Here is a 23,679-nt window from a genome sequence, read left to right as displayed (position 1 = left end):
TGTTACACATTCTTTTGATTATTAAATACAGCCGCAGGAGATCGTAGAAAAGTATGTCTGTTCTTGGTTTAACTTTATTTGGTTTGAAAAGACAACAATGAGAAGGTTACACTGTAGGGAATTCATTGAGAATTAGACCAAATTGCCACAATATTAAGTGAATGATCAAAAAGAGAGAAGTGAGATAGCTATCTGAAACTTATTTAAAAAAATATGCTGATTGTATATGTATTTAATCTTGGAGAATTCAAGTAGTGATACTTTTAACATCCCAGTTTCAATGTACTCCTTCCACATCCCTGACACTTCCGTGACACCTCTCTGCTTATAAAGAGTTTATACAGAGAAGATCTCCCCTCAGATGCCAAATAGAAACAGCTAACTTCAACAACGACACTAGAGAGAGAGATTAGGGTACGGGCACCCCTCTGGTGACATCGTCAGTCACTAATACACGAACATCTTGTACCTAGGCCAAATAAAATAAATTCTCGTTTTCGGAATTAAAATTATTTCCCGTAAAAATCTCTCTGCCTCCTCTATTGCCTCTCCTCTAAGAAATTAATGCTGGCGGTGTCTGTGTTTTCAATTCTCCATCTCAACTGCGTTAGGGTGTCTCTTATATGCATAATGCAGTCACTTCCCTGTTTTTTATATATATTTTTTACGCAGTACATACCAATTTGCTTTCTTTTTCTACTATCGTGTTCTTGTTACGTTCCTACCTCAACAGTTGTTTTTGTAAACACTTGGATTTCAATGTCAGAGTAGACTTTTGTTGTTCTTAGTAAGTTTAGGCTCATGGTAGCTCAGTGATAGAGAGCTTACATCTGGTGCATGGAGTATTTGGTTCGATTCGCGACCAAGTAAATTACACAGGAAAAAAAGTCACTACTATTCGGTTCCAGATGAGTGGTGGACAAACACCGTGCTCGTGGGTTTTTTTCGGGGTTCTCCCGTTTCCTCCCCCTTTCTTCATTCCACCATTTTCACTCATATCTCATTATCACCGTCTCCTTTAGCCTAACCGGCATAACCGTGGGACGTAAAACTCAAAGATTTCATTTCATTTCATTTCGGTTCCAGATGAACCTGTTAAACGTATGGCGATGGCAACTGAACATAATTTGTGAAACGTATTTAGCTTAATGTATCTAGTATCTGAGCTAAATTGATTAGAAACACCTTCCTTCTATACTATTTGATTATATGCGTCCAGTAACACAGGCAATGTAACCTTCTGGTACACTGCTTACTGCACATATCAGAACAGATGTAACCAACTAACCCTCTTCTTTTCTCCTATCGAGATTTGTTTCGTCGCTAAGGTAACTATAATCTAGCTATCTAAGGATAATTAGAAATTTAGAAACCAAAAAAAAGATATATATATGTATTAAAACTGAATTTCGATAACCAAAATATTATAGAAAAACTGACCGTGCTGCCTCAAGAAGAATTGAAGAGGGGAGTTAGTACCACATAAATGAAATTTAAAAAAAGTAATTTTGAATTTTGAAATAAAAAAAAAGGAAATATAAGTTTCGAATGTGTTGTAAATATTGACGAAGTCGAGAAATTTCTTTGAGACCTTCCTTCGTTGTGTTCGTGGTTAAGTAATTGATTTTGAATTCCAGTAGGTACCTAAATAAAACAGTTACCAACACATGTAGATATCCACAAAATAAACGATTTTTCCGGAGCACATTGTCATTAACTAACGATAGAACAAGATTATTAGAAACATCAGTTAAATCTAGAACCTTTGAATCACATCAGAGGTAAAGGCAGTATCTAATATTTTTATAAGTCAAATAAAATGGATTAAAATACAAGATATATATGATTTTATTATATAAAACTGAAAAAAAAATAGGAAAAAGTAAACATAAATACGTTTATACATATCGATAATTATAATGATATATCATTATATATGTATAAATATATATATATTATTGTTCGTAACTCGAACATTAACTAGAATATTAAAGTTTATATATATAGCTTTGGTTACGAAATTTAAATGTTTGTATATATTCTCGGAATACGTTTTGAAATTCTTCACATATTTTCTCAATATATATATTTAAAATCACTTTGTCCCAATTCTCAATTTTCTACTTTATATTATGTTTTCGCTGTTTAGTACTCAAAATAATTAATTAAATTAAATTGTTTTACAAACCTTAATACAACGAAAAAGGAAAGAAAAAAATAACATACAATACCGTGGATCAGAATAAAGTTTGTTTTATAATTAAAATAGGCAGTTTTAGTTTGTCCACATCGTGTAATTTTATTTTGTTTGTCCAGTATGATATTTAGGATGTAGAATCATATTGAATCATAGAATCTCCTGACAATAACGGTAATATGTCGCAATATTTTTTTTCTCATTCGCCGTTGAAACGTAAGAGTTGAAAATATTTTGTTACTACTAGAAACACCTTCCACTATCAATTTATTCTCACTTCGGGGCACAAAAGCGATGAAAGTGGTCAACTATATCCTTACCAAAACGGAAAGACTTTAAAACGAATGACTGTACGTCTGAAGCCGAGTTAACATATCGTCACATCACTGAAGAAGATATCACTGTATATCGAAAATTAAATACTTTAGGATTTAAAATAGCTTGAAACTTATTATGTTATAAATAACTTAGTCAAACTTTCCACTTCTCGTACTTTAAGTACATATGCACTGAGGTAAGGCAAAAGAGAGTAAAAGTTGAAGATATCCAAAGATGGCTAAGTAGTTCCGCAGTTCACCTTACTTATCTTCCATGAACAAGAAATGAAATATTATGACATTGTCTTGCCGTGATTAACTTTAAAACCAAAATAGTAATTTCTTCTCTCTGGTTTAATAGTGATATTTTACGAATAATTTTATCCTTCGTATGAAATACATGTGAACCTTCCCATTTCGATTTCATTTCACAACTTCCTTTAGTTACAGACAGAATGACTTGGGCTTATGGTATGAAAGTATTGCGTTTCGTTACCAGTTACAAAACAGTTCGTTAATTTAAAGCTGATAAAGTTTAATAATTGCAGTATCAGAGAAGGGACCTAGCTTTACAAAGTTGTAAAGTTTCATTTAATTTACATATATATATTATCTACAGAGGGATGGCTATAGTCGAGAGAACAAAACAATGTGGTAGGAAATTCGAGAAACTCACCAGATCACGATCTATCTTTACAATATTCTAAGTACAACGAAGATAATATAAAAAAAATACTTATAAAGACCCCATCTCCACGGAGGCATAATTATTTTACAGTTATTCCTTCGTATTCATAAATGTATGAAATACTACTTAGCATTTATGTTTTATCATCCGTGACTATAAACATATGGAGTTTCTAAAGAACCTGCCATTTATGAAGCGCTCTCGAAGTCTAATTTCCATCTTCATACAAATGCAAAATTTAATAAATTATCATAAACACAAGATCTCAGGCCGACCCTATCTGACACCGATTACATACAGCTTTCTACTGAAATAAACATCATACTCCATTGAACATATAGTTTCACAAACCACAAAGTCAACCTGACATGTAATCATATTTGTAAGCATAATAAAACACTCTTTCCAATCATAAAATAATAAAAAAAAATCGATTTCTCTGGCCAGACTATTACCTGAATATTTCTTAATTCTTAAATGAGTGGCTGAATATTCAGAATTTAAGTTAATTAATTTTAAATCCTTCCTTTTAATAATTTTTATGTTCGCGCACTAATATAATTTAGTTCCAAATTAATGGGAAGAAAGTTACTAATTTATTAAGACGAAACAAAATTAGGGCAGGGACAAAATAAAACGGGGATTAAAAGAGAATAAATTTTAAGGAATTATACCCTGCGAGGCAGGTCCGGCATCTCGAAGTTCTTTAAGCAAAACTGCTGGTAAAAAAAAAAATCTTCTTTAATATTTTAACTCACGTTTCAGCCGTCATCAGGACATCTTCCATATGGATACTCTTACTTTTATTAACATCTAATAAATCATATGGCTCTAAGAACAATTCTAAAACAGAGAAATTTCCAAATCGTGGTTCAGTCTCCATGAGCTATTTTCAGTATAACTCCTCTAGCGGCAGCAATACATTTGAATTCACATAAAAGAAAAAGAGGAGGGGAATACGACGACAAGACATTCTTAGTATCGACTTATCTTGAAAGATCAGTCGCCGACCGCAAATAGCAAAGCTAACACATGTTTATAAAACGTCCAACTAAAATAAAAAAAATTAAGTAAAACAAAATACAAGAAAATGTGAATAACTCCTCGAATAGAGAAAACCATTCGTCAGACTAGTACTAATATACTAGATATGGTCAAGTAGCTTGGAATAAAAAAAAAATACTAGAATACCATTTATTTCCGAAAAGGTGACAAAGCATTACCACGCAGGTACCGACCCGCTCAATGGCAGTAAACACGAAATAAACACGAAATAACAGATAACGTAAGCCTTCATCCATGCTCGAAATCCGAATGTCCCTAAAGTCTAAATATCAAGTGTAGGATTTAATTTTTACCACTTTATACGTCTATATATATAAATACGTTTTCTTTGCTAAAGGTGAATATTCGTGGAAAGAAAGAAAAATAAAATATCCATGTAATGTGTGTGATCCTATGTAATTCTTGTTTAACGTTTATATAATTGTATTAAAGTGTATGTATGTATGTATCGAATGAGGATTAACTTTAGATGTTAGTGTGATATACATATGATGCGGTATGTGTGTTTGTGTAGTGTGTGATGTGTTGACGAGTGTGTGATAATGTTCATGTACTAGACTCAGACAATATCTTATAACTATATTCATTTCCGGAGCTCATCTCGTACGCATAAACCAGTTATCAAAGCCTCGAAAGAGATTAAAACAAGCAATCCACTCTACTCGAACTCTGGATATATTAAAGACAAACCACAAGCAATAATGGGTGTTAGGACTGACAGGAAGATATAAGCGCGTTAAAAAAAACTAGAGAGTAGTACGTTGACACGATATGACGACGACGACTAAGGAAGAAACTCGCACCTTCACATGTACGAAGTAACTAGAATAAACTTAACTTCTGCACAAAAAATAGCTAATATTGTTATAAGTAAATATGAGACTATAAATAAATGAATGAGTGAATGTATGATGTATCGGTATTTATATAAATCAAAATCTTCTTATAAAAGAAATATAGACCTTTTAAATCTAGTGTAGGTGCATCTTAGGTAAAGAGAGAAACAAATAAAGGGGAATGTTAAATTCGTAAAATAAATAAACCCAGGACACGATCGAAACTACTATAGAATTACCATAAATTTTATATTAGGAAAAAAAATATGATCCCGAGATATTATCTACTTTCCTCGCCTTCTATGCAATGAAGTAATGTTTATGGGAGATACTTAGTTCCACAGGTCTATAAACTTTGCATAATACATACACAAAGATATAATGTTAGCTAATAAAAAAAATATAAGTGAAAATTTCCAGTCATGATTTATACAGTGCACTACAGTTACAACGGAATCAAGTTTCCGTCTTAAATAGGTCGTCAGGCCTATGCCTAAACAGAACCTCTCCAAATTTAGGTAACTACTTTATTGGAAAAGAGGAAGAAACAACAGAATTGCCATCTTCAATTTCTTCGACTCTCTATATTTACTAGGACGGTGAACGGAAGTGCACTAACCGTAGGACGTTTAAGAAAGGGACTACTGTAATTTGTTTGTCCAAACAATCCGAAATATTACGTATTCGTATTCTTTGCTATTTCGATGTTATTAACTTTATGTTACTAACCAAATCTAAGGCGAAAATTTATAATAGGAACACTCATAAACAAAATAACACATTTGTTTTGGCACGTGAGAGAATGCAAGCTCACTAGTTGAAAATACACACACGTATGTCCAAAACCAATACTATAATACACTTATTCAAAACAATAACCACTGCCAACCTCTGATCAAAACATCATGTTACTCACTTCGAACAATGTGCTCCAGGAAGGAGAAAAAAAAAGAGATTATGTTACACCCTTCATTCTGATCAAATAATGCGAAGACTGGTGATAATAGACAAGATTAACGACTACATCGCGGGGAGCCCTTTGAAATGCTTAAGGGAGGGAGCACACCGAATTAGAAACCCATGTTAAAATTGAATAACATTTTTCCAGGCATTTTACACTCTAAACATGACATAACACTCTCACAGATAAATATACATTTACAAGCCAAGCCCCTATAATTTCTATTATGTTAATTTGTAGCCCGAACCTTTTAACTTTTACGAAAGGGAAGGATTCCTCAATATCAATTTTCACTATTTCTTAAGACGAATCGTTGTACTTTCTAAATTCCACAAAGCATAGCCCAACATGGTGTGTCCAACAGACCAGTTTTCTTCATTAAAGAATCTCCAGTGCTTGGCGTAAATTGATTACCAGAATCTTACCTCAATAGGTGCACGATATAATCTTTGAAATTGTATTATTGAAGTCACAAGAATCACTAGATTTTAGCATTGTTTCAGTTTACTTTACGCCGACGGAATAGCGTTGATGATATTTCTTCCTCCGTCCTGTTAGAAAAATCATAGCGTCGGTCTAACACTACTCTCGCGCGCAGTCCCCAAGCTACCTGCGAAAATGTTTTGTATTTTCGCCTCTGATCCGATTCGCACGCATAATTTGCGGAGAACCTAACAAGAAACAATCGCTATCCAAACGGAAAGAAGAAAAGAAAATTTACGGTACCACTAAAAGTAAAAAAAAATATTTAAAAAAAATATGTAAAACGGACGATCGAAAATCGGTCGTGTTACATCTACCGGCCTCCTTTAAAAATAAAAGTAATACTTTACTTTTATTCTTAAAGTAATACTTCGATACACTACCTCCCAAAAAAAATCCTAAGGTAACATGTTGCGCCAGAAGATTAGCAGTGGGACGTGTTCTCCTGAAATACATATACAATTAGAGTGGATAGTCCTTTAATAGTTCTTCACGTTTTTCTGCGGAACAGTTGAAAAGCTTCAGATTCCGGAAATTCTGAATTCCTATGCTTTCTCCATTTAAAGTATGTAAGACGGCACAGTTCTTGAGTATCTTCTTGATGAAATATGGTCCAGCATAACACTTCATCCATTTATTTATCTTATATTGTTGAGCTGAAGATAGGAAGTGAGTTCTCAACATTACGAGTTGGCCTTCTTTCAGTTCAATTTCTACCCCAGCCTTCGGTACGGATTTATGTTTCCTCTCCCCAGAGTGTACCTCAATGTATCTCTTTGTGTCATCTACTTCATCTAATCCAGGTGGCCAAGGGAATGATTTTCTGAACGTCTCCTTGAATAATCTTACAAAGTCATCATGGGTTTTAATCTTATACTTTACAGATTGAAACCAGGCTTCGGCGTAAGGTAGTAAACATTTTTCTATTGTCTGAATTCGTTCAGCATCTGTCAGCGGATACATTTCCAAGCAACGTTCTAATTGACGTAAAAATCGCCTGGGAACCCCAGGAGAAATATCCCCACTAAAAACAGGAAACTTATCTAAATCCTTCAATCTTACAGAGTAACCTGGGTATTTTCCTCCTGTGCCATACGGATATGATCGAGGGATACCTTCACTGTAGACTACCTGACTGGAGGCAGGATAGCCAGCGTATGAAGCCGTAGACGTAGGATAAACCGGACCACAATTTGAAGAATTCCCAAAACTGAATACCGAAGTATTCACGCTATAATTCTCTAATACTGGAGCTTGATAGTGAGGAACAGTAGAGTGACTAGTTTGCCACACTGGTTTACAGTAGGGCAACGGAGTCATTCTGGGACTAACTTCCGTTAAAGTAGGAGTACTGATTTTAGTATTGACAGGTATATTTACATTTGTAGAATCACTAAGATTCAGAGAGAGAGGTGAGTCCTCTGCAGAAGAGACGTTAGGTTCGCTCACACTGAAATGTGCTCGCTTATGGGGGATTCCCGAATCTCCAACCCTCTCTGGGTTGCTTGTTTTGACTTTGAGTTCAAGAGCATGAATTTTAGTATTCAAATTAGCAAATGCAACTTTATTCCTATCATCGGATTCAGCCACATGTTTTCGTAAACTAGTAATCGATTCCTCATGTTGTTGAAGTTTCTCGCCATGTTTGGAAAACCTGCCGGGTACGGCCTGTAACAGGAAATCGTGAGCGCTTAACTGGTTTTCTACCTTTTGTATATTTTCTTCCAAAGAAGAGATACTACCGGTACATATATCTATACGTGAATCAACTACTGCAAATTTATTATTTACATTCGTTATCTCCCTTGCAAGTTCTTCACGTGTTTCAATCTTTACAGCCTCAAGCTGAGAAGAAAGTGTCTGGAGAGAGATCGTGATGGAATCGCATTTGGTATTAAGATTAGCACTGACAGTGTTAATCTCTTGACTTAAATTTGCATTGGCAGTACTAATGTCCTGCTTCAGATTAGAACTAACAGTGTTAATGTCTTGTCTTAGTTGCTCATTCGAAGAGGCAATCGCTGCGTTGGTAGCAGCCAACATTTGTGTTATTCTAGCCATAAAAATTTCCATGTCATTTCCGTTCTGCTTAGAACCTTGACTATGGATAGGAGTCGATGCTGCAGTGGGACTCACTTGGTCCTCTAAGGCGTCTGTACGAAACTCTATACTTTTCTCAAGTGACTTCTTCCTACTACAGGCTTCACATAGCCAACCAAAATCACTATCCTCTAGGATCGCATTGATACTGGTACTGTTCGGAGAAGTCAGACAGAGGTAATGATACCAACGCCTACAGTCTATACATTCCACTACTCTTCCTCTGTCTATTGTACTTTCTTCGTTGTACGGGACGTTACAGCATGCGTACCTCCTTCCTTCACTATCGTGAGTTTCCCCATTTCCGGACATACTATTTTCATTTGTAGCCATCTTTTCTATTTAATATACACAATGACAAACTTAATACTAAATTAGTTTGTAAACCTAACCTTTTACCTTCTCTTACATAAGTGCACCTCCCCAGGCATTTTGAGCTATACCCATGACGCAGTCGCAATATAGTATCCACCAGTCTCACATTTTTCACGTAGATGTAAAAATTAACATATTACTTTAAAACGTTACGAATTCTCTAATTACGCACAAAATTTACAACACATTTCTCAGAGATTTAATTCTCGGTTTATTTTAAGCAAGGTGCCCGTTATCATAGTAACAAGCACCGGTGCTAAGGAAACGCATCCTGTTTACGGTCGCCAATTTATGTGTAACCAACTAACCCTCTTCTTTTCTCCTATCGAGATTTGTTTCGTCGCTAAGGTAACTATAATCTAGCTATCTAAGGATAATTAGAAATTTAGAAACCAAAAAAAAGATATATATATGTATTAAAACTGAATTTCGATAACCAAAATATTATAGAAAAACTGACCGTGCTGCCTCAAGAAGAATTGAAGAGGGGAGTTAGTACCACATAAATGAAATTTAAAAAAAGTAATTTTGAATTTTGAAATAAAAAAAAGGAAATATAAGTTTCGAATGTGTTGTAAATATTGACGAAGTCGAGAAATTTCTTTGAGACCTTCCTTCGTTGTGTTCGTGGTTAAGTAATTGATTTTGAATTCCAGTAGGTACATAAATAAAACAGTTACCAACACATGTAGATATCCACAAAATAAACGATTTTTCCGGAGCACATTGTCATTAACTAACGATAGAACAAGATTATTAGAAACATCAGTTAAATCTAGAACCTTTGAATCACATCAGAGGTAAAGGCAGTATCTAATATTTTTATAAGTCAAATAAAATGGATTAAAATACAAGATATATATGATTTTATTATATAAAACTGAAAAAAAATAGGAAAAAGTAAACATAAATACGTTTATACATATCGATAATTATAATGATATATCATTATATATGTATAAATATATATATATTATTGTTCGTAACTCGAACATTAACTAGAATATTAAAGTTTATATATATAGCTTTGGTTACGAAATTTAAATGTTTGTATATATTCTCGGAATACGTTTTGAAATTCTTCACATATTTTCTCAATATATATATTTAAAATCACTTTGTCCCAATTCTCAATTTTCTACTTTATATTATGTTTTCGCTGTTTAGTACTCAAAATAATTAATTAAATTAAATTGTTTTACAAACCTTAATACAACGAAAAAGGAAAGAAAAAAATAACATACAATACCGTGGATCAGAATAAAGTTTGTTTTATAATTAAAATAGGCAGTTTTAGTTTGTCCACATCGTGTAATTTTATTTTGTTTGTCCAGTATGATATTTAGGATGTAGAATCATATTGAATCATAGAATCTCCTGACAATAACGGTAATATGTCGCAATATTTTTTTTCTCATTCGCCGTTGAAACGTAAGAGTTGAAAATATTTTGTTACTACTAGAAACACCTTCCACTATCAATTTATTCTCACTTCGGGGCACAAAAGCGATGAAAGTGGTCAACTATATCCTTACCAAAACGGAAAGACTTTAAAACGAATGACTGTACGTCTGAAGCCGAGTTAACATATCGTCACATCACTGAAGAAGATATCACTGTATATCGAAAATTAAATACTTTAGGATTTAAAATAGCTTGAAACTTATTATGTTATAAATAACTTAGTCAAACTTTCCACTTCTCGTACTTTAAGTACATATGCACTGAGGTAAGGCAAAAGAGAGTAAAAGTTGAAGATATCCAAAGATGGCTAAGTAGTTCCGCAGTTCACCTTACTTATCTTCCATGAACAAGAAATGAAATATTATGACATTGTCTTGCCGTGATTAACTTTAAAACCAAAATAGTAATTTCTTCTCTCTGGTTTAATAGTGATATTTTACGAATAATTTTATCCTTCGTATGAAATACATGTGAACCTTCCCATTTCGATTTCATTTCACAACTTCCTTTAGTTACAGACAGAATGACTTGGGCTTATGGTATGAAAGTATTGCGTTTCGTTACCAGTTACAAAACAGTTCGTTAATTTAAAGCTGATAAAGTTTAATAATTGCAGTATCAGAGAAGGGACCTAGCTTTACAAAGTTGTAAAGTTTCATTTAATTTACATATATATATTATCTACAGAGGGATGGCTATAGTCGAGAGAACAAAACAATGTGGTAGGAAATTCGAGAAACTCACCAGATCACGATCTATCTTTACAATATTCTAAGTACAACGAAGATAATATAAAAAAAAAATACTTATAAAGACCCCATCTCCACGGAGGCATAATTATTTTACAGTTATTCCTTCGTATTCATAAATGTATGAAATACTACTTAGCATTTATGTTTTATCATCCGTGACTATAAACATATGGAGTTTCTAAAGAACCTGCCATTTATGAAGCGCTCTCGAAGTCTAATTTCCATCTTCATACAAATGCAAAATTTAATAAATTATCATAAACACAAGATCTCAGGCCGACCCTATCTGACACCGATTACATACAGCTTTCTACTGAAATAAACATCATACTCCATTGAACATATAGTTTCACAAACCACAAAGTCAACCTGACATGTAATCATATTTGTAAGCATAATAAAACACTCTTTCCAATCATAAAATAATAAAAAAAAATCGATTTCTCTGGCCAGACTATTACCTGAATATTTCTTAATTCTTAAATGAGTGGCTGAATATTCAGAATTTAAGTTAATTAATTTTAAATCCTTCCTTTTAATAATTTTTATGTTCGCGCACTAATATAATTTAGTTCCAAATTAATGGGAAGAAAGTTACTAATTTATTAAGACGAAACAAAATTAGGGCAGGGACAAAATAAAACGGGGATTAAAAGAGAATAAATTTTAAGGAATTATACCCTGCGAGGCAGGTCCGGCATCTCGAAGTTCTTTAAGCAAAACTGCTGGTAAGAAAAAAATCTTCTTTAATATTTTAACTCACGTTTCAGCCGTCATCAGGACATCTTCCATATGGATACTCTTACTTTTATTAACATCTAATAAATCATATGGCTCTAAGAACAATTCTAAAACAGAGAAATTTCCAAATCGTGGTTCAGTCTCCATGAGCTATTTTCAGTATAACTCCTCTAGCGGCAGCAATACATTTGAATTCACATAAAAGAAAAAGAGGAGGGGAATACGACGACAAGACATTCTTAGTATCGACTTATCTTGAAAGATCAGTCGCCGACCGCAAATAGCAAAGCTAACACATGTTTATAAAACGTCCAACTAAAATAAAAAAAAATAAGTAAAACAAAATACAAGAAAATGTGAATAACTCCTCGAATAGAGAAAACCATTCGTCAGACTAGTACTAATATACTAGATATGGTCAAGTAGCTTGGAATAAAAAAAAATACTAGAATACCATTTATTTCCGAAAAGGTGACAAAGCATTACCACGCAGGTACCGACCCGCTCAATGGCAGTAAACACGAAATAAACACGAAATAACAGATAACGTAAGCCTTCATCCATGCTCGAAATCCGAATGTCCCTAAAGTCTAAATATCAAGTGTAGGATTTAATTTTTACCACTTTATACGTCTATATATATAAATACGTTTTCTTTGCTAAAGGTGAATATTCGTGGAAAGAAAGAAAAATAAAATATCCATGTAATGTGTGTGATCCTATGTAATTCTTGTTTAACGTTTATATAATTGTATTAAAGTGTATGTATGTATGTATCGAATGAGGATTAACTTTAGATGTTAGTGTGATATACATATGATGCGGTATGTGTGTTTGTGTAGTGTGTGATGTGTTGATGAGTGTGTGATAATGTTCATGTACTAGACTCAGACAATATCTTATAACTATATTCATTTCCGGAGCTCATCTCGTACGCATAAACCAGTTATCAAAGCCTCGAAAGAGATTAAAACAAGCAATCCACTCTACTCGAACTCTGGATATATTAAAGACAAACCACAAGCAATAATGGGTGTTAGGACTGACAGGAAGATATAAGCGCGTTAAAAAAAACTAGAGAGTAGTACGTTGACACGATATGACGACGACGACTAAGGAAGAAACTCGCACCTTCACATGTACGAAGTAACTAGAATAAACTTAACTTCTGCACAAAAAATAGCTAATATTGTTATAAGTAAATATGAGACTATAAATAAATGAATGAGTGAATGTATGATGTATCGGTATTTATATAAATCAAAATCTTCTTATAAAAGAAATATAGACCTTTTAAATCTAGTGTAGGTGCATCTTAGGTAAAGAGAGAAAAAAATAAAGGGGAATGTTAAATTCGTAAAATAAATAAACCCAGGACACGATCGAAACTACTATAGAATTACCATAAATTTTATATTAGGAAAAAAAATATGATCCCGAGATATTATCTACTTTCCTCGCCTTCTATGCAATGAAGTAATGTTTATGGGAGATACTTAGTTCCACAGGTCTATAAACTTTGCATAATACATACACAAAGATATAATGTTAGCTAATAAAAAAAATATAAGTGAAAATTTCCAGTCATGATTTATACAGTGCACTACAGTTACAACGGAATCAAGTTTCCGTCTTAAATAGGTCGTCAGGCCTATGCCTAAACAGAACCTCTCCAAATTTAGGTAACTACTTTATTGGAAAAGAGGAAGAAACAACAGAATTGCCATCTTCAATTTCTTCGACTCTCTATATTTACTAGGACGGTGAACGGAAGTGCACTAACCGTAGGACGTTTAAGAAAGGGACTACTGTAATTTGTTTGTCCAAACAATCCGAAATATTACGTATTCGTATTCTTTGCTATTTCGATGTTATTAACTTTATGTTACTAACCAAATCTAAGGCGAAAATTTATAATAGGAACACTCATAAACAAAATAACACATTTGTTTTGGCACGTGAGAGAATGCAAGCTCACTAGTTGAAAATACACACACGTATGTCCAAAACCAATACTATAATACACTTATTCAAAACAATAACCACTGCCAACCTCTGATCAAAACATCATGTTACTCACTTCGAACAATGTGCTCCAGGAAGGAGAAAAAAAAAAGAGATTATGTTACACCCTTCATTCTGATCAAATAATGCGAAGACTGGTGATAATAGACAAGATTAACGACTACATCGCGGGGAGCCCTTTGAAATGCTTAAGGGAGGGAGCACACCGAATTAGAAACCCATGTTAAAATTGAATAACATTTTTCCAGGCATTTTACACTCTAAACATGACATAACACTCTCACAGATAAATATACATTTACAAGCCAAGCCCCTATAATTTCTATTATGTTAATTTGTAGCCCGAACCTTTTAACTTTTACGAAAGGGAAGGATTCCTCAATATCAATTTTCACTATTTCTTAAGACGAATCGTTGTACTTTCTAAATTCCACAAAGCATAGCCCAACATGGTGTGTCCAACAGACCAGTTTTCTTCATTAAAGAATCTCCAGTGCTTGGCGTAAATTGATTACCAGAATCTTACCTCAATAGGTGCACGATATAATCTTTGAAATTGTATTATTGAAGTCACAAGAATCACTAGATTTTAGCATTGTTTCAGTTTACTTTACGCCGACGGAATAGCGTTGATGATATTTCTTCCTCCGTCCTGTTAGAAAAATCATAGCGTCGGTCTAACACTACTCTCGCGCGCAGTCCCCAAGCTACCTGCGAAAATGTTTTGTATTTTCGCCTCTGATCCGATTCGCACGCATAATTTGCGGAGAACCTAACAAGAAACAATCGCTATCCAAACGGAAAGAAGAAAAGAAAATTTACGGTACCACTAAAAGTAAAAAAAAAAAAATATTTAAAAAAAATATGTAAAACGGACGATCGAAAATCGGTCGTGTTACACAGACATTTAACTAAATATGTTCAGTTACCATAGCCATACGTTTGTCATGTTCATCTGGAACTGAACAACAGTGACGTTTTTCTCTGTGTAGTGGTAGACAACATCGCATCTGTAGGATTCCTCGGGGTGCTGTAGCAGGCCCGTTTCCACGGGGGGGCTAGGGTGGGACGCCCCCCCCTAAATTTTCACTAGCCCCTTGAAGTTTGCACGGTAGGCTTACATATGAACTATAATATGGTTGGGCGCCCCCCCTACCTTCTACCGCCCCCCCTACATTTTGGGGCTGAATACTGGCTTGTGCTGTAGTTTCCATCCACATTTTCATGCACCAATTATTCCATCATTATTCGCTTCTCTTAATCATCGTCACGTTAAGCGTAAAGTGCATAATCATGGGATAATAAACTGAAAGATTTCAAAAGATGTTTCACTGAGGCTGTCATTCAGATGTGCACTGTTTGTCCCTTTCTTCAATTAATTGCTATTATAATTAGAGGCGGATCTAGAAAGTGAAAACTAGGGGGGGGGGGGAAGTCTGAATCCAGACTATGTTAGGTTTATCATCAGATTACTACAAACTTCCAAAAACATATAAATAATAGCTCAAATTGTTTTTGCGACTAAGAAACTGTGGGCCCCACCGACCCCGGGCTACATCTGCCACTGATTATAGTTCCAGTTGATGATGTTGTGATAGTATTATATCCGAATCGATACTCTTAAAGTTCGCTAGGAATAAAATAAGCCTTCCCTTTACAGACTCTTAATACATGATGAACGTTAATGTATTGTCTATTCTTAATTTCATGCATTTTTATGTCCTTAATTTCCTAACGCAGAGAGTTTAAAAAGAAAACGATATTTGGATCTCTGTCAAGAAATTACGTTATCTCTATATTTTGATCTTGTGGCCACTTAAGGCTAGTCTTTAGCCAAACAAAGCTCTAGATGGTAAGACTTTGGAAAAAAGAAAATCAACGAGAGAGAGAGATAAGATAAGAAGTAATCCTATACACGCAAAGACACATCTTAGAAACCCAAAGTAGCTGGAAGACTTAGGCTCGCCGTTTTTGTGCTTGGCTACCGTTTCGTGTTCGAATTTTCCTATCTTATTTTAAAGCTTATACTCTGGTATGCATGTAAGAGGATAATGCAATGTAATGAGTTGCGGCTTACTCTTCTTTCAACACCCTTGTAACGGTATTCCGCAGATTGTTAACCCACTCCGAAAATGTTGAAACATTTATGGTTGAGCTATCAGCTGGAAGTGAAGACGGGTTGCTTGGTTATCTAAAGAGAAGATATTTTCCACCTCTGGATGAATACTAAGTTACCTTTACCTCGCGGGAGCAAATTATGTGCTAGAAACGCTGTTGTAATCCCTTCGTTGTACGTTGGGTATGTCATGTATCTTGGAAAAGGCTTTAACAACACGACAAAGTAGAAAGAAAGGAAGAAAGAAAGTAGAAGAAAAAAAAGAAGCAACCGTGAAAGTTTCTGTTATGAGAAGAAGAAGCAAAGAATAAAAGGAGAGGAAGACAAAAAGGAAGTGTTCTTGAGACAAGAGCCTAATAAGAAATACGGAAGAAAAATTAGAATAACAAAGCGAGGGGAAAGAACGGAATGAAAGGGTAATGTAGTTTTACTTGCTTCTACCGCACACATAACATGGAAATACGTTCACGCATATATGATCCTAGAAAGAAGAGATCCAGTAGTTGATAGGCGATTCGCCTGTCGGGCAAGTGTTTTTTTTCTAATGTTATTTGCGAAAGAAATTCTGTACTGTGGAAAACAAAAATTCTAACGTTGAGGTATTTCACCCGTTATCACAGTTTATTAAATCTGTATTTTCTGTTAAATATAGAAGAAATCCAGAGATGGACCTAGAATGGGAAAATTGAAGGGAGCAGTTAGAATCCAGTTTATGGTACGTATCTCATGAGATAGAGAAAAGCTGAAAGAACTAACCATGTTGTTCACATAACAAGTACCTAATCTAAACAATATTTGAGAATTGTGATCGCGGTGGCTCAGTGGTAGAGTTTTCACGTCTGGTGCATGGGGTACCTGGTTCAATCGCAATACGCACCTAGCAAATTTTGTGGTGGACAAACACCGTGTGCATGTGTTTTCTCGGGGTTCTCCCGTTTCCTCCGACTTTCTTCATTCTACCATTTCATTCATTTCTCATCATCACCGTCTCCTTTAGCCTAGTCGGCATAACCGTGGGACGTAAAACTCAAAACTTTCATTTCATTTCAATCTTTACTCTTTGAGAATTCTGAACCAATGAAATTACTCATATTTCTGAGCATATTCGTTCTTGGAGTCTTGAAAAAATAGCGATTAAAGTTGGGATCTTTGAAATACCGCTTATACCAATGAGAAATATCGGAATGCCATTATCATCAGCATGGGCGGCGATTAGGGGGTCAAAGGGGGGCAGTTGCCCCCCCCCTTTTTTCATGTGATCCACTAATGTACCTGTATATCATTTGGAAATGTAAACTTATTGTATGATATAATATTTGCCGTTAAGTGAGTACGTATTAGCTGTCTTCGCATGGAATTAAGGAAGCTGAAAGAATTGCGACGAAAAATAGCCCCAAAATTAGCTTATTGGAGCGCAACAATTCCAGCGTACTTTCATTTCATCTTACAACGTTAATCAGCCGCTTTAAAACTAATTGAGATAACATTTCGAAAAAAAAAATCTTTCACAAGTTATTCTTTAATTGCACAAAAATTGATAGTTCCTAAAATGTCTTATCTTCTTCTTAATAGTAAGAAATATTGATTAAAAAGATAGTAATAAGAAACAACTTCTAACATTTCCATTGTTTTGCAGTGTAATATAGCTACGAGTGAGGTGATGTGTTTAGGGGTGTACGAGTGTATGTAATTAAATTTAGTGAACTCAACATAATTTTAGGTTTTAGCATTATTTTGTATAACTGAAGTGTGGAGTGATTCTTAGTATTGTTGAGTTTTGATGTATTCCAAGAAAGTGAAAACTGTACCTAATGGCAACGAATATGTTTCGGGAGGCTGCAAAAGTATTTATTTAAATGTCGTTGCATATGCTTGTAGTATTTACTGTCTTTCTAAGAGTAGTAACATACATTTAATAAGGGTAGTAACATGCATGTGTGGAATTAAAAATGTGTTGTTCATTAATCCCTAGTTTCAATATAACTTTAGCAAAACAAGCCTTATTATTCATTACTGTGATTAATATTATCCTATCTATTTATTTGTTTTGCAAATTTGTTATTAAATAATCTGATGACACAATTTTTTCCCAGACAGAATTTTAACATGTTCATGAGCAAGGAATCAAATCACTTTTTACACCTTCGTTGTTTAAGAGTACAAAGGGCTAGTTGCGTTGCTCTTGTAATTTGCTTAATAAAATATGAAATACGATATACGGTATTTTAACTGAAAAAGATAATATCCTATTAATTATACAACCTTTCGTCAAGCATCAACCAGGGAAACTAACATTGATATACAAATATTCAGATCATGTCTTGCCCCCTCACTTTTAACGTCCAATCGCCGCCACTGATCATCAGTTATCAAGAGTTGTGAACTCATGTTATGTTATCAAGAGTTACGATCATGTAAATGCGTAATTTACAACACTGTAATTGGGCTATAGCCTGTTGTGTTGACAATAAACAACAATAAAAGGAAAGTGCACATGTTTGGATCACCTTCTAATTATGCTTTTTTATACTAACTGGAAGGCACTGTATATCCGCCCATGAGATAACGAGAAATATTACTTCAATGTTGGGCATTAAACTACCGCTTATGCCAACGGTGAAAGTATCCGTGCTTGGATAAGTTTTTCATTTCCCATTTTATGCCTATTAGAGGACTCTGAATTCAGTAGAACCGCGTACAGACATGTCGGTCCAGGAAATCAAGATAACAGGGAACACAAATTTGGAAAATAAACAAATATAAAATTTCCAAATTTGCAATCATTTTTGTGGCGAACGAGTATATTCAAAAATATTTTCAGTGGACAGTGGATTTAACACTACTAAATGATTATAGAAAGTTAAACTAAAAATATATGCACATGTTTTATGCGTTATATATTCAAGAACTTTCGATCTGCCCTTGATATTCGTATATCACTTGGTTATCCGCTGCGACAAAAGTTCTAAGATAAACTATAGGTCCTCGAACGTCATGTCTAGCGCCTTCCCTACTCACTACCTGCACAAGCTCCAACACAAGAAATCTATGACTGTACAAATATCCCTACTCTTTTACATCGTCTCTACGGTCTCCGCTGTCGCTATGATCAACACCTATCAATGCCTCCCACCCTATCCTTCACTGGCACGTAGCCAAAGGGTGGGTCCGGACCCCCTTCGGATCCAGAAATGGAAAATATTAAGGATACAGAAAAAAACGAGAAAGAGATAAATCAGCCTCAAAAATATAAAGCTACAATAAGCGTTTGGTTACTTTTTCTTATGAGGAGCTTTGTGTGGAGGAAACGGGGGGGGGGGGGGTCAAGTTGAAATTGGATATTACTGTAACGGAACATTCCGAGGCGGGATGATTTGAGGCTTATTCTTTGGTGGGGACATCAATTTCATTACTTTACTTTGTAGCAATCGGATACAAATCATCACATTTCTCCCCAAAAAACGCATTTCAAATCGGATTATTGGGGGGAGAAGTCCTCCTCAGTTCTAAGATTGGAGGGGATATGTCCCCCTCATCCCCCTGGGATTTGCGCCAATGACCCTATGGACTAAAAATGACGATCGATAAACCGGTTTGGTCAGATAGCCTCTCAGGTAGAACTTACGCAATGCCCAGAATTACCAATAATATGAACCATTTTGAATTGCGCGGCAACACTAATCCATTTTATAGGATGTCTTTACTCCCGAAAGAGATCTTGTTGCTATCTTTGACGGCATTATACTAAGATAAGAGAAATAAGAAGAAGACGAAAAGAACCGAGTTCGAATGTCCGCGGTCTTCTTTTCATGTCTGTTTCAATACTTTTTCTATTCTTTGACGCAAGATTTCTTCATAGTTTTTTAATTAAAATACTTACTATGACAATATGGATATGTTGTCACTAAAATAGTTTAGGTTGATCGATCCCCTGGTGCTATAATCACAGTATTTCATGTCACGCATCCCCCCTTTCATTACGAAATCCTGGCTAAACGAACGAATGTATGTTACCAGTAAAATAGTTTAGAATGATCGAACCCCTGGTGTGATAACCACAGTATTTCGTTACGGACCCCCCCTATTGCGAAATCCTGGCTACGTGCCTGTCCTTCATGAACTATGAGATCAGACTCCAGATATAAAGCGTTACGCATATTCACCAGTCAATTATCTTGTTGCACTCCATGAACGTGATCAGGCTACTCCTCTCTAAAAACCACATGGTCACATTTGCCATCACCATCCGCACATCTATTGCTTATAAATTCATTATTGTACTCCTTTGCTCTCACCAATAGGGCTCCCAATGTCTCAACCCACTCTGAGTAGGCCCCCAGACCAGAAAATTAACTTAACAACACTTCATTCTTACCATCAGCTCATCTCTCATCGCATTAGATATTAATGGAAATAAATCAATAAGTAAATAATTCCTGATACTCACTCCTAATACCTCTTTACTATACATAAATTGATCTCACTGGGCAAGACAATGTGGCACCTTCTGTAGCTCGCCCCTATATTGATGGGAATGAAACTACACTTTAAAAAACTTGGCGTTTTTTTCGTAATAGAGATTTAACAAAATTTTTTTCTTACTTCATTATATTTTCTTGTTAAAGTACGGAAGTATAACAAATGTGAAAACTATGAATCAATAATTGCATTACGGGAATTCGTGATTGCCAAATATCACCCATAGCAGTGATACTAACTCGTGGCGAAAATCCCATGTTGTAGGATTTTTTTGACAGCAATTTCTCGAATAGGGATATAGGGAATTTTCGTACAATTGTCATTAGATATGGCATTTTTCATATATTTACTTCATCAACGCCAACAAATGTTTTTACAAGTTGACAAAGTAGACAAATAAATCTTTAATAGGCGTGAAATCAGCTCGAATTTTCAAATCTTGAACTGTAAAATGTATGCTAATATGGAAGTGATTTACACAGTGGCTTGAGAATCTCAAAACCCAAGTGTCAATGTACGTAAATTGGAATATGATATTTAAAAAAAGAAAAAGAAAGTCGTGCCAAACAAGAAACAACAAACTTCCAAAACATTTGACACATAACCTTTGTGAAGTTGTCCTCAACCCCATAGGAACACTAATGATCTCTTCTAGTGCAATCGTTAGTGCTTCTTAGAGCATCAATTCCCAACATTAGTGATTCAATAATTTGGAGGCTAGAAGCAAAAAAAATGTGACAGTCAAAAAACTCGCTGAGAAAGCACTAACGATGAAACTTAGTGCAATGTTTAATGCATCGTTAGCTCTAAAAACAAAAAATAGTTTTCTTAGTGCTTCACTATTACTCTAGATATGGCAAATTATAATGTCATGATCTTCCATAAGAAATACATTGGAAATTTTTCATTTTGTGATCAATTACAGTGTAATCGTTAGCGCTTGTTAGTGCAACAAGTCCAAACATTAGTGCTTTTTATCGTGAATGCTTTTGTGGTGAGGGGTTAGCGTGTAGTTAGCGCCCCCTAAGTTTATCTTCTAGCTTCCATAGTAAAGTTAGGAGTTCTGCAATAAGATCTACTACTCTGCAATAAAACTATATGTGGTCATTAGTGCTTTCAAAATTTGGCACTCATGTATTCCCCATATATTCCTTATGGGATTTCATGACTTACAATTGGCCATATCTACACTAATAGTGAAGCAATAACAAAACTATTGGTGTTTTCTGAAAGCACTGACGGTGCACTATCAATTGCATTCAGTTTCATCGTTCATTCTTTCTGAGGGGCTATTGTGAAGTTGGTCCCCCTTCCCCAAAGCGTCATAACTGCTGAAGCACTAATGTTGGGAGTTGGTGCTCTAAGAAGCACTAACGGTAGCAGTATAAGATGATTAGTGATCTTATTGTGGAAGCAACTTCACGGAGGTCGACACGTACTGATTAGAGAATGAAGCTTGTCTGGTTGCGTTACGTTATGTAGATGACTACAGAACAAAAGCATGCTTAAAGTTCTGACGAAAAGTACTTGTTTCCATCAATATTTTCAATAACTTCTTTCAGTTAAGGATGATACCTATTACTAGGTATACTTATGGAAGATACTATAATCTATTTATTAAACTAGAAATCCGAATTTACGGATACTTTTGTTATAAACTGAAGAAATTGAGTGCAATATAGTAGTTTCACTTTTCACATTTTATAAGTTCTGAATTTTTGTAATTAAGTTATCTAAGCGAGGGAAATTCAACAGTAAAATGGGAATTTCTGTCTCTTGAGGTGCGTTTTTGTAACGTTTCTGGTTGGTGATCTAAGGCTGTAAATGAATTAAGCGCGATCATTTGAGCGCGCTGGTTTTCCTTGAGTTTTATCATGAGCTGGCTTGTTTAGAAAAATAAAAGGGTGAGTTGAGCGTAGTTCAAAATATGATATGATGTGAGTTTGAGTTTAAAACCACGCTCAATTCCGGCTGTTGTTATTTTGAGAAAATGTGCTGTTTGCTGTTATCCTATCTCTGAGAAGAGATTTGAAGTACTTACAAGGTCATTAGTCAAGTAGCACATGGTAAGGGAGGTTAGTTCATTCATTTATTTTGAGAGATATTTGTTTAGTTCGAACATACTTAACATGCTATCAAGAGTGCTTCGAACAATGCTCAATTTATCTAAAACCTTCGATTCCATTAAATCATCCATATATACTTTACAAAATCTTCAACGGATTCTATATTCATGTGCCACTCTCATGTAGAGTGACTAGCTACTTGCAAGACAACATCCAAAGATTTACTTTGGCAGGATCGATTTCGAACATTCTAACCATGCCGAAAAGCACGAAGAAGTGTACTTGGATCACTCTTATTCATATCGTACATGGATGACCAGGCTAGTCGCTTCAATTCAATGGGGCCGCGATGGCTCAGTGGTATAGCGTTCACCTCTGGTGCTTGGAGAGTTCTATCCGAGGCCCCGTCAAGTGAACTTTGTGGTGGACAAACACCGTGTGCGTAGGTTTCCTCGAGGTTCTCCCGTTTCCTCCCACTTTTTTCATTCCATCATTTCATTCATTCATCATCATCACCGTCTCTTTTAGCCTAACCGGCATAACCATGGGAAGTAAAACTCAAAAGATTTCATTTCATTTCATTTCGCTTCAATTCAACTTCCGCAGAATCTTTCTGCCTGCAGACGACTGCAAAATCTTCAGGCAGGTTAACAATACAGAAAAATCCTAGTTGTTTATAAATCCCATAGATGATTTTCTCTCTTGGTGTAACACTTACTCCTGAAGTGAATCCTGATAAGGATAGATTCACAGCATTTCCCTTAAAGAAAAATATTGTAGATACCTCATACAACATAAATTGGTGACCCGTCACCAAAATCAACAGGCACAATGTTCTAGGAATTATTTTTGACATGAAACGTATAAACACCACCTTTTCCTAAGATACTCTGCCTGGCAACTTCATTTAGACCAATTCGGTAGGGGTGGCCCTTCTTGTAGCAAACTATCGACAACATAGCTCTAGGTTACACTGTAGAACGCAAGTTTCCATACACGACACAAAAGTGTCTT

This window comes from Thermobia domestica, chromosome 2 (assembly GCF_964235325.1).
Source record: "Thermobia domestica chromosome 2, izTheDome1.hap1.1, whole genome shotgun sequence".
NCBI lineage: Eukaryota > Metazoa > Arthropoda > Insecta > Zygentoma > Lepismatidae > Thermobia > Thermobia domestica.
This window is presented reverse-complemented; position numbering follows the sequence as displayed.